Here is an 11,788-nt window from a genome sequence, read left to right on the forward strand (position 1 = left end):
TCAACCACACTGCTTCTTTAGCGGCACTTGAGGCAGCAATATATTCAGCCTCAGTAGTGGAATCAGCTACAGTATCTTATTTAGAACTCTTCCAAACAACTGCAGCTCCATTATATGTAAACACATATCCTGAAGTGGATATAAGCTTCTCCTTATCTGATTGAAAGCTAGAATCTGTAAAGCCTTCAATTAACAGATCACCTCCTCCATATGTTAAGATCATATCTTTAGTTCTTCTCAAGTACTTAAAGATAGCCTTAACAGCAATCCAGTGAGCCATACCTGGATTTGATTGATATCTGCTTGTTAAACTGACAGCAAATGCAATGTCTGGCCTTGTACACAACATAGCATACATTAGACTTCCTATAGCAGAAGCATAAGGAATCTTGGCCATTTCTGCTCTCTCCGCTGGAGTCTTAGGTGATTGCTCCGTGGAGAGTTGCAAACCATGTCTAACAGGTATCAATCCTCTTTTAGAGTCTTCCATTCTAAATCTCTTTAGAATTTTCTCCAAATAGAGTTTTTGAGATAGCCCTAATATTCTTTTAGCTCTATTTCTATAAAGCTTAATACCAAGAATATAGGCGGCTTCTCCCAAATCTTTCATAGAGAATGTAAAGGATAACCAGACCTTAACATTAGTTAACATACCAATGTCATTCCCAATTAACAGAATATCATCAACATACAAGATAAGGAAAGTGATCGCTCTCCCACTAACCTTCTTGTAAACACATGGCTCATCAAGATTTTTGACAAACTCATAACTCTATATGGCTTCATCAAATCTTTTATTCCAACTCCTTGAAGCTTGCTTAAGTCCATAAATGGATCTCTTAAGCTTACGCACTTGAGAACTTTCCTTGGATATAAAACCCTTCGGTTGTTCCATGTAGATTTCTTCTTCAAGAAATCCATTGAGAAATGCAGTTTTAACATCCATTTGCCAAATCTCAAAATCAAAGTGTGTTGCAATAGATAAGATTATTCGAATACTTTTAAACATAGCTACGGGTGAGAATGTTTCTTCAAAATCAATTCCCTCCCGTTGACGATAACCTTTTGCCACAAGCCTTGCTTTATAAGTATCCACAATTCCTTCAGAATTCAGTTTGCGTTTGAATACCCACTTACAACCTATAAGAACAATTCCTTCAGGTGGAGTAACAAGTTCCCAAACTTCATTCTTATACATGGAATCAATCTCACTTTGCATTGCTTCCAACCACTTAGAAGATTCAGCATCACATACTGCTTCTTCATAAGTAACTGGATCATTAGGATGGTCAGTACTACCAAAAACAAATAACTCTTGTTCGTGGTCAGTAATTAAACCATACCTATCAGGAGGATGTGAAACCCTTTCAGACCTCCTAAGAGTTGGAGTGATGATATCTGTTGTTTTGGTAGGCTCATCTGGCTGATCAATTTGTATTGGTTCAGCTTGTTGGATTTCTTTATTAGATGATTCCTCATCCAATAAAATCTTTCTACCTTTACCACCTTCTTGCAGAAACTCTTTCTCAAGAAAAATGGCATCCCTACTGATAGTAACAATTTGTTCATCAGGGAGATAGAAATAATAACCCATATATCCTTTTGATTTAGGGTATCCAACAAATCGGCCTTTAGTAGACCGTTCCTCTAATTTTTCTGTTTTCTGCTTTTTTATATAAGCAGGGCAATCCCAAATTTTAATATGATTCAAAATTGGTGCCCTTCCAGCCCATATTTCATATGGTGTGGTAGAAACAGATTTAGAAGGAACACGATTGAGAATGTAAAGTGTTGTCTCAATTGCATATCCCCAGAATGAGATAGGCAAATCAGTGTAACTCATCATCGATCGAACCATGTCCAACAAAGTCTGATTCCTCCTTTCAGACACTCCATTTAGTTGTGGTGTGTAAGGAGGAGTGAGTTCAGAGATAATTCCATTTTCCTTGAGGAAATCATCAAATTCAGTACTCACATATTCACCACCTCGGTCTGACCTTAGTGATTTAATATTTTTCCCAATTTGATTTTCTACTTCGGCTTTGAATTCTTTGAATTTTTCAAAAACTTCATATTTGTATTTCATTAAATACAAATAACCATATCTTGATTTATCATCAATAAAGGTTACGAAGTAGTGATAACCTCCACGAGCTATTTCACTAAATGGCCCGCAAACATCAGAATGTATTAATTCTAATATTTCATTGGCTCTCTTCATTTGTCCCACAAATGGTTTTCTAGTCATTTTTCCTTATAAACATGATTCACATGTTGGATAATCAGATTGAGAATTTAGATTTTTCAAAATTCCCATCTTATCCAACTTAGTGAGTCTATTACTAGAAATATGTCCTAGACGGAGATGCCACAAATATTTGGAATTAAATTCTGATTGTTTATCGGTGGAATTATTATTCATCTCTTTTAGGTTGCCAAGCAAAACTTGCTTATTTTCATTTTTGTTATTTGGTATATTTTTATCAACATAAAATAAACCACGATGTAAAACACCAGAACCGATAATTACATTATCAAAATATACTGTACAAGCTTTATTACAAAATCGGAATTCATAATTCCTTTTTGTCAAACTAGATACAAATATTACATTTTTATATGCTCCTGGTATATACAATACATCTTTCAATAGCAAAACATGATGGTCTAACATAAGTGAAATATCTCCCACTGCCCTGGTTACAACCCTTGCACCATTTCCCAGTGTGAGTTCCACTTCACCATCTTCCAACAACCTTTTATTTGCCAGATCCTGAACATAGGAACAAATATGAGAAGTTGCTCTAGTGTCTAAAATCCAGGCATTAGATGAGTTATAAGAAAGATCATTATTTAAATCAACATTTAAATAATTATTAAGAGAAATACCTGATGCAGAAGCTGCACCCTTACCCTTCTCTAAACTTTTCAGAAAGATTGGGCAATTTCTCTTAAAGTGACCTTCCATTCCACATTGGAAACATCCCTGCTTAACAACACTCTTAAGTTGTGTTGAGGCTTTTGGCCTCACAAATGATGGACTTGTATTAGTGGTCTTTTGAACTTTCTTTTTCTTCTTTTTAGGTTGGGTCTTACCCTTCCTTTTAAAAGAAGATGCAACCACTACCACAACGTCATCTTTCTTTTTATCTAGGTCCACCACATTCTGTTGGTGAACAACCAGATTCTGCAGCAACTGAGCCAAAGTACACTCCACTTTGTTTAAATGGAAGTTTGAAACAAAACCTCCATATGAACGTGGGAGCGAAGAAAGCACAAGATCAATTTGAAGTTCATGAGCCATTGCAAAATCGAAATTTTTCAAAGAGTGGATTAAATGGATCATTTCTCCAACATGATCAGAAACATTTTGGCTTTCTTTCATCTTCATCCTAAAGAGCTTACTTGATATCTTATATCTAATAGTCCTGCTGGTCTCACCATACAGGTCTTTTAAGCCCGATAAGATTTCATAAGATGTTGCTATATTCTCATAATGCTTCTGTAATTCATTATCCATAGAAGCAATAGTATAGCATTTGGCATGGGTATCATCATCTACCCATTTATCATATGCCTCATGTAAAGCCTTTTCTGCATCCTTTTTAGGGGATTCAGGCTTAGGCTTTAGAATTACATATAATAAACGTTGATGAGTTAACACAACCTTAAGGTTTCTCAGCCAGTCCACATAATTCGGCCCTGTGAGCCTATTACGGTCTAATATCGATTGGAGAGGTGTTGATAACATGTTTGGAATCAAAGAGTAACCGTAGAAAATAAAGATTGATAGTTAGTTATATATTTAAGGTGAATTAAACGAACCAATATGACATGGACTTTTATCATAATGGTTTCCCACTAATTTGGCGAATCCTATACTTCCAAATAGGAAACGATAATTCTTTGGAATGAATTACTAGTGGGTAAATCGAATTCTTATAAATTCTATTAGGTTCTCCCTCAACTTCACATTGGTATTCTTGGGATAACTAATAAATTCATAAGTTGACAACACTTGTCAATCACCTTGCATTATGCTGTGAAATTCAATTTAACACTTTTCTAGCTCCTAGTGTTTTAATCCTCAGTTTTCCTTTGACGTTCTTGGATTTCAACACTAGATAAATCCAACCCACTAGATCAGCAGATTATATTAAGCCCGAATTAACATTGTTCAGCTTCACATTGGCATTCTTACAATGTTAATTGCCTAATGTAACCCACAAATTAATTCAATGGGAATTAACTTTCACACTAATCACACAAACTATTTGTGTATTAATGCACCAGTGGAGAGCCTCGATACAATTCTTGTATCTTTATTAGGGATGCAACTGGGGCGGGGAATACTGGTACCCGTCGGGGCCCCGCCCCAATGGGGCGGGGATTCCCCGTCCCGTTTTTTGGCAGGGACGGGGATGGGGACCAATATGGTCCCCGTAGGCGGGTACGGGGCAGGGACGGGAAATGGTATCCCCGCCCCGCAGGGATCCCCGTACCCGTACCAATAATGCCCCGACGGGGATTCCCCGTTTAAACCCCGTTTAGATCTGAACCAGAAATCTGGACATATATAGTACAGCAGCAGCAGAAAGGCAACACAAAATTTTTATGGACGGTGAAGGAAATGAAAGCTTAGTGATCGGAGTAATAGATCTAACTAAAGAAAACAGAATGCATACCATTCAATCGGAAATCATTCGTGTTAGAAAATAAAGTGGCTGGGTGTCATAAAATATAATGTAATGAAATATGCAATAGAATCAAAATTGTAATATACTTGAATGGAATATGAATTTCACTACCATATTTAGTTTGTAAATTTAAAACATTGTTAAAATATAATTAATATCAGGCAAAAAGCATCCTGATACATTTTTATTTTTTATTTTTTTTGTTTCATGAAACCTTGATTTGTTTTATTAAAACACATTAAGTTTTTAACTTTTAATTTAGGTCACATTAAGTCTCTAATGAGAAAAAAAATCAACTTTAAACATAAAATTCAGCTAAATAGGTAAACGGGGATTCCCCGTACCCGCGGGGATCCCCGTGGGGCGGGGACGGGGACAGTTTTTGTCCCCATTTAGTTGGCGGGGACGGGGACGGGGAATCCCCGTTTAGACGGGGACGGGGAATCCCCGTTTAGGCGGGGACGGGGATGGGAAACCAAATCCCCGCCCCGCCCCGTTTACATCCCTAATCTTTATCGGATTTAATATTTATTTGGAAGATTTCCGGTCTTGCAGTTAAATTAAATTTAACTTAAGGTCTCACTTTGCACATTAACCAATTTCAATTTCTAACATGCACTTTTGCATAAAAGAAATTTATCTTGAATTAACACTTAATTCAATTTATTAGTTAATGTTTGCACATTATCCAATAACATGCCTTGTGGTGTAAACTTAGCATTCATCTAGTCTTATTGGTATAATTATGGATTGGATAAAATTGAACATGTAATTAATAAAATTACATATTTTTTATGTAGTAAAATCAAACTTGATTTTATTACATAATTGACCCTTTTCGTACAATTGACCATCAATTGTTCCTAAATGTAACACTTACATTTAAGGCCAATATATAATTTTAATGACATTTCAATTTTATAACATTAGACAACATATAAACTAGACAACTAAAAATTGCCTACAGTGTGCCCGCGCCATAAATTCTACAATCTGTCAATTTCGCTGTTTCTTCAATTTTGCTCCAAAATTACAACAAGAGCAAAATAATAAAAGCAAAGCCCCAACAATCCATAATTATATCAATCAAGAGAACACAACATCAATTAACTATAAAAGAACTTAGATGGCTCTGATACCACTTGAAGGATTTGAAGCGGAAGCATGTTGGTATTTAGGAACGAATTTCAAAAATTTCCCCTAAACAAACAATCAGTGTGATTCAATCACTCTGATAAACAGTCAAACACCCGATGTCTGACATCAAATCCTTAACCAAGATCATTAAGTTCTTCAATAATCAAATTGATATTTATACTACGAGATTGGAAAAATACCTCTTGTAGATTCCAATCCGGTATTAAAGCTTCTCTAGTGGTGAAGCCTCTAGTCAGTCCACTAAGTCGATTAGATCAAGTCTCGAAGAAACTGATTAATCTTGCTCAAATATTTAACGAACCCACACAATCAAAATCCTTTTGATTGATATATATATATATATATATATATAGGAGAGGGCTCTTGTGAGAACCCTTTCCTAGGTGAGAACTCACCTTAGGTGAGAACCACCCAAAACTACGTAGTTTTGGGTAAGAAAATTTAAAAAAAAAACACTACTATCTAGGGGGATCAAACCTGGGACCCTACATCTATACTTTACACTACTTACCATTGAGCCAATTGTCTTTCTTGTGTACTATGTGTCGCGCTGCTTAATATATTACGACCCTTTTAGCTTCCATTGTTTAATATTTGATGCATGCACTTATTAATATCAATTAAATGTGCATAATAATAAATTATTAATAAAAAAATAAATATGCATAATAATGAATTATTAATAGAAAAAAAATGTAAAAACATGCTCTAATTTCTTATTTATTTAATTCCTCTATATTTTTGTAATTTATATTTTAAAATGTTAAGGACGATTTTCTAAATATTGTTACATATATTCTAAACTTTATAATTTGTGTTCTAAAAATTAAGTATAATTTTTTAAAAAATAGTAAATATATGGACCATTTTTACATTTGTTCTATAATATAATTTATAACACTCATATTCTAAATAACATAATGTATGTTCTAAAAAACATAACGCATGTTCTAAAGTTTATATTTTGTGTTCCAAAAATTAAGTATAATGTTCTAAAAAAATCAGTAGATATCTCGATCGGTTTTTCATTTGTTCTATAATATAATTTATAACTCATGTTCGAAAAAACATAACACGTGTTCTAAAAAACATAACGTATGTTCTAAAAAATATGTCGTACGTTCTAAACTTCATAGTTCGTGTTTTAAAAGTTAAAATATATGTTATAACGTATGTTTTAAAAAAATATATAGTTTGTGTTCCAAAAATTAAGTATAATGTTCTAAAAAAATCAGTAGATATTTCGATCGTTTTTTCACTTGTTCTATAATATAATTTATAACTCATGTTCGAAAAAACATAACACGTGTTCTAAAAAACATAACGTATGTTCTAAAAAATATGTCGTACGTTCTAACTTCATAGTTCGTGCTTTAAAAGTTAAAATATATGTTATAACGTATGTTTTAAAAAATATATAGTTTGTGTTCTAAAAATTAAGTATAATGTTCTAAAAAATCAGTAGATATCTGGATCGTTTTTTCATTTGTTCTATAATATAATTTATAACTCATGTTCGAAAAAACATAACACATGTTCTAAAAAACATAACGTATGTTCTAAAAAATATGTCGTACGTTCTAAACTTCATAGTTCGTGTTTTAAAAGTTAAAATATATGTCCTAACGTATGTTTAAAAAAATATATTTTCCTATGTAACATAAATTATAAAAATATAAAGGAATTAAATAAATAAGAAATTAGAGCATGTTCTTGGATTTTTTTTTTATTAATAATTCATTATTATGCACATTTCTCTTTTTTTCTATTAATAATTCATTATTATGCACATTTCCTTTTTTCTATTAATAATTCATTATTATGCATATTTAATCGATATTAATAAGTGCATGCGTCAAATATTAAACAAAAAAAAAACAATAGAAGCTAAAAGGGAGATGGTATATTAATCAGCGTGCCTTAACCACAAGCGTAGTATGGATCTGTGTGGGCTTTCAGACCTGGGTGCTGCTGGCCACAAATTTACCTGGAAAAGAAATAGCTTGTTTGTGAGGTTGGATAAGGTGTATGCTAATGTTGCGGCTATCTGTAGATTTCCTGAGGTCAAGGTGCTGAATCTCCCCTTCCGTCACTCTGACCATTGCCCTATCCTCATTAATTTGGTCAAAGGTAACCGGCTGAAAGGTAACAGACCCTTTAGATATCTTGTGGCTTGGGATTCTCATCCCGACTTTAGGAATTTCGTGAAAACCAATTGGCATCCCCACTCTGATGTTCTCCTCGCTGCTGAGGAATTCAGAAGGAAGGTGGTTGTTTGGAATAAAAACATCTTTGGCCATATTATCAGGAGGAAGAATAAACTCTTGAGGAGGATGAAGGCGTTCAGCGTTGCTTGGAGGCTCGTTTCGACCATAGGTTAAATGGTCACCTTAGAGCTCTCCAGAACGAGTTGGAAGCTGTGCTTAGACAGGAAGAGCTTCTTTGGTTCCAGAAGTCTAGGAAGGCCTGGATTCAAGACGGGGATTGGAATACCAGGTTTTTTCATCTCTCTACGATCATTAGGAGACAGAGGAATAGGATTGATGCTATCAAGGACGCTAGTGGCGAGTGGATTTTTGAGGAGGAAGACATTCGTCGCTCAGCCCTTGATTTCTACAAGGACCTGTTTAGAGAGGAAGCTGTGGACTTGGAGAGTGCCCACTCTGGTATTTCCTTTCCTCGTTTGGGGGAGGAGGCTATTAAAGATGCTTTCCATCCTATTGACTTTAAAGAGATTGATCTGGCCTTCTCTAGCATAGGGTCCACTAAGGCTCCTGGGATTGATGGTATCCCCGTTAGTTTCTATCATAAACACTGGGATACTGTTAAGGAGGGCATATACAGTTTTGTGTTAGGTGTTTTTGGTGGCTCTAACGATATCAGGTCGGTTAATAAAACCCTCATTGTCTTGATTCCTAAGGTTGTTAAGCCTTCCTCCTTCCTCCAGATGAGACCCATCAGTCTTTGTAATGTTTTGTATAAAGCTATTACTAAGATTGTGGCTAATAGAATCCGGAAGATCCTTCCGGATATAATTAGCCAGAACCAAGGGAGCTTTGTTCCTGGTAGACAATTGATGGATAACGTTGTTATTGCCCAGGAGGTTGTCCATTCTATGAAGATTAAGAAAGGTAAGAAAGGGATTGTGGCCCTCAAACTGGATCTGGAGAAAGCCTATGATAGATTGAACTGGAGCTTTCTTCTGGATAGTTTAGCCAAAGCTGGCATCCCGGAGAACTGGAGGATTTTGATTGAGAAGTGTATCTCCTCTCCTATTTTCCAGGTCATGATCAATGGGGACATGTCGGATGAGTTTTCTCCCTCCAGAGGAATTCGTCAAGGAGATCCTATGAGTCCCTTCCTCTTTGTTATTGCCATGGAAAGACTGTCTCACCTGATCCAAGAGGCGGTGTGCAAAGGGACTCTCCACCCTGTTTCTATCAACAGACATTGCCCCCCTATTACCCATTTACTCTTTGCTGATGACGTCATGCTTTTCGTTGAGGGTAATGAGGAGCAAATTAAAACAGTTATGGATATCCTTGATTGTTTTTGCGAGGCTTCTGGCCAGAAGGTTAACATCCAAAAGTCCCGTATGCTTTGTTCCAAAAATATGGACAATAGCTTGTGCAGAAGACTAAGTGAGCTCTTTGGCATACCTCTGACGAACTCTTTGGGAAAGTATCTTGGGGTTCCTCTTCACAGTGACAGGGTTTCCAAAGCCTCTTTCAAGGATATTTTGGACAAAACTAATGGTTTGTGTGCTAGCTGGAAAGCTAATTCTCTTTCCCTTGCAGGTCGCCTTACCTTGATCCAGTCAGTTAACTGCGCTGCTCCGAACTACATCATGCAGGCCTGTAAGCTTCCTGAGCCTGTCCTTAGTGACCTGGATAAGATAAATCGGCGTTTCCCGTGGGGTGAGTCTGGAGATGGGAGAAAGGTTCACCTGGTCCCGTGGAAGGAAGCTTGCCAGCCTAAAAACAGGGGGTCTTGGTATTAGGCAGGCAAAGGACAATAATAAAGTCCTGTTAATGAATCTTCTTTGGAGAATGTGGCAATGCCCCTCCTCCTTTTGGGTCCGTCTCTTGTGCGGGAAGTATCGGAAAGATAGAATCTTTGGTGGCCCGAAGGAGAGGGTTGTTAGCTGTTCCTTCCTCTGGAAAGGGCTCAGTGCCGTGTTTGCTGAATTCTGTACGGGGATTGGCCTGGAGGTGGGTAATGGTAGATCTATTAGCTTCTGGTATGACACCTGGATTGGTGATAAACCGCTGATTGATGTGTGTAATGCCCCTCCGTCGGCTGATCTCCTTTCCTGGAAAATTGCTGATGTGGTGGACTCGGAGGGAGACTGGATCTGGTCAAAGTTCGACTCTTTCTTTAGTCTGGAGACCCTTCTTAACATTAGAGGAGTGAAGATTAGCAATCAAGAGGAGGATAAGGATAGACATTGCTGGGCCTTGACGAATAATGGTACTTATTCTTGTAAATCGGCCTATGAAGCTTTTACCCCTAATAGGGCTGATCCTCCCTTGGAGATTTGGAAGTCCATATGGTCCCTCAAGATCCCTTACCGTATCAGGAGCTTCCTTTGGCTGGGTATCAAAGACAGGCTCCTTATGAATGCGGATAGGCACAGAAGGCACTTGACTGAGTCTAATGCCTGTAGTAGATGCAGAGGCAATGTGGAAACCTTGTGCCATGCCTTGAGGGATTGCCCAAATAGTAAGAAGATCTGGGAAGGGATCCTCCCTCATCACATCCTCCCTTCCTTCATGGCCTTTTCTGAAGGGGACTGGTTCTCTCAAGGAGCCAAGGGGAACTTGCTGGCCAACATGGAGCACGGTGCCATCCTCTTTGCTATTACTTGTCACCAAATCTGGAAGTGGAGGAATGAAGAATTATTTGCGGGTAAGGCTGTCCTTATTCCTAATTTACTGTTTTTCTTCTCGAAGAAACTCTTTGTTATTACTAAAAGCTTTGAAAGAGATTCCCTTGTTCGCCCCTCCTCGGATAAAGAGATCCTGCTAGTTGGCTGGAGTAAGCCTAGAGAAGGGTTTGCTAAGTTGAATATTGATGGCTCATGCCTTAGCAATGGCAGAATTGCTGCTGGAGGAGTTCTTCGGGATGCTGGTGGCAATTGGATGGCGGGGTTTACCCATAACTTGGGGACGGGCTCCTCCTTTTCTGCGGAGCTCTGGGGTATCTTGTCAGGTATTAAACTCGCCATTCGCATGGGTGTTAAAAAGCTCTCGGTGGAATCTGATAATCTGGAGGCTATTAACAGGATTTCAGATAGCCAGGTTGTTTGTCTGAAGAGCCAGAATCTCATCAAAGCTATTTTAAGGCTTCGTCCTGCCTTTGAGTATCTTAATTTCTCCCATATTTTTAGGGAGCAAAACCGCGTGGCGGATCGCTTAGCAGCTGCTGGGCATAGGAGAATGTTAGGTGTTTCTACCCTCTCTGTTCCTCCTTCTTTTCTTTTGCCTTCTCTCCTAGAGGATATGATTGGGGTCAGCCTTCCTAGACTGATCCCAGTGTAGGTTTTTTGTTGGTTTTGTTTTTTTCCTTTCCTTTCTTACCCAAAAAAAAAAAAATCAGCGTGCGAAATAATATACAAAAAAAGCAATTGACTTAGTGGTAAACAACATGGAGTGTGGGTGAACATGTCCTAGGTTCGAACCCCCTAATAAGCAACAACATTTTTTCTTAATTTTCCTACTCAAAACTACGTAGTTTTGAGTGGTTCTCACCTAAGGTGAGTTCTCACTTAGGGGAGGGTTCTCACTTGAACCCTCCCCTATATATATATATAAGTTTTTGCGAAATGTTATCTCTAAAGATAACTTACAAAAACTATATATATATAATGTGAATGATGAGTGTCCTACTTCATCTTTCTTATATATATAATATAATAATATTATTATTATTAT

The sequence above is a fragment of the Euphorbia lathyris genome, chromosome 2 (assembly GCF_963576675.1).
Source record: "Euphorbia lathyris chromosome 2, ddEupLath1.1, whole genome shotgun sequence".
Classification (NCBI taxonomy): Eukaryota; Viridiplantae; Streptophyta; class Magnoliopsida; order Malpighiales; family Euphorbiaceae; genus Euphorbia; species Euphorbia lathyris.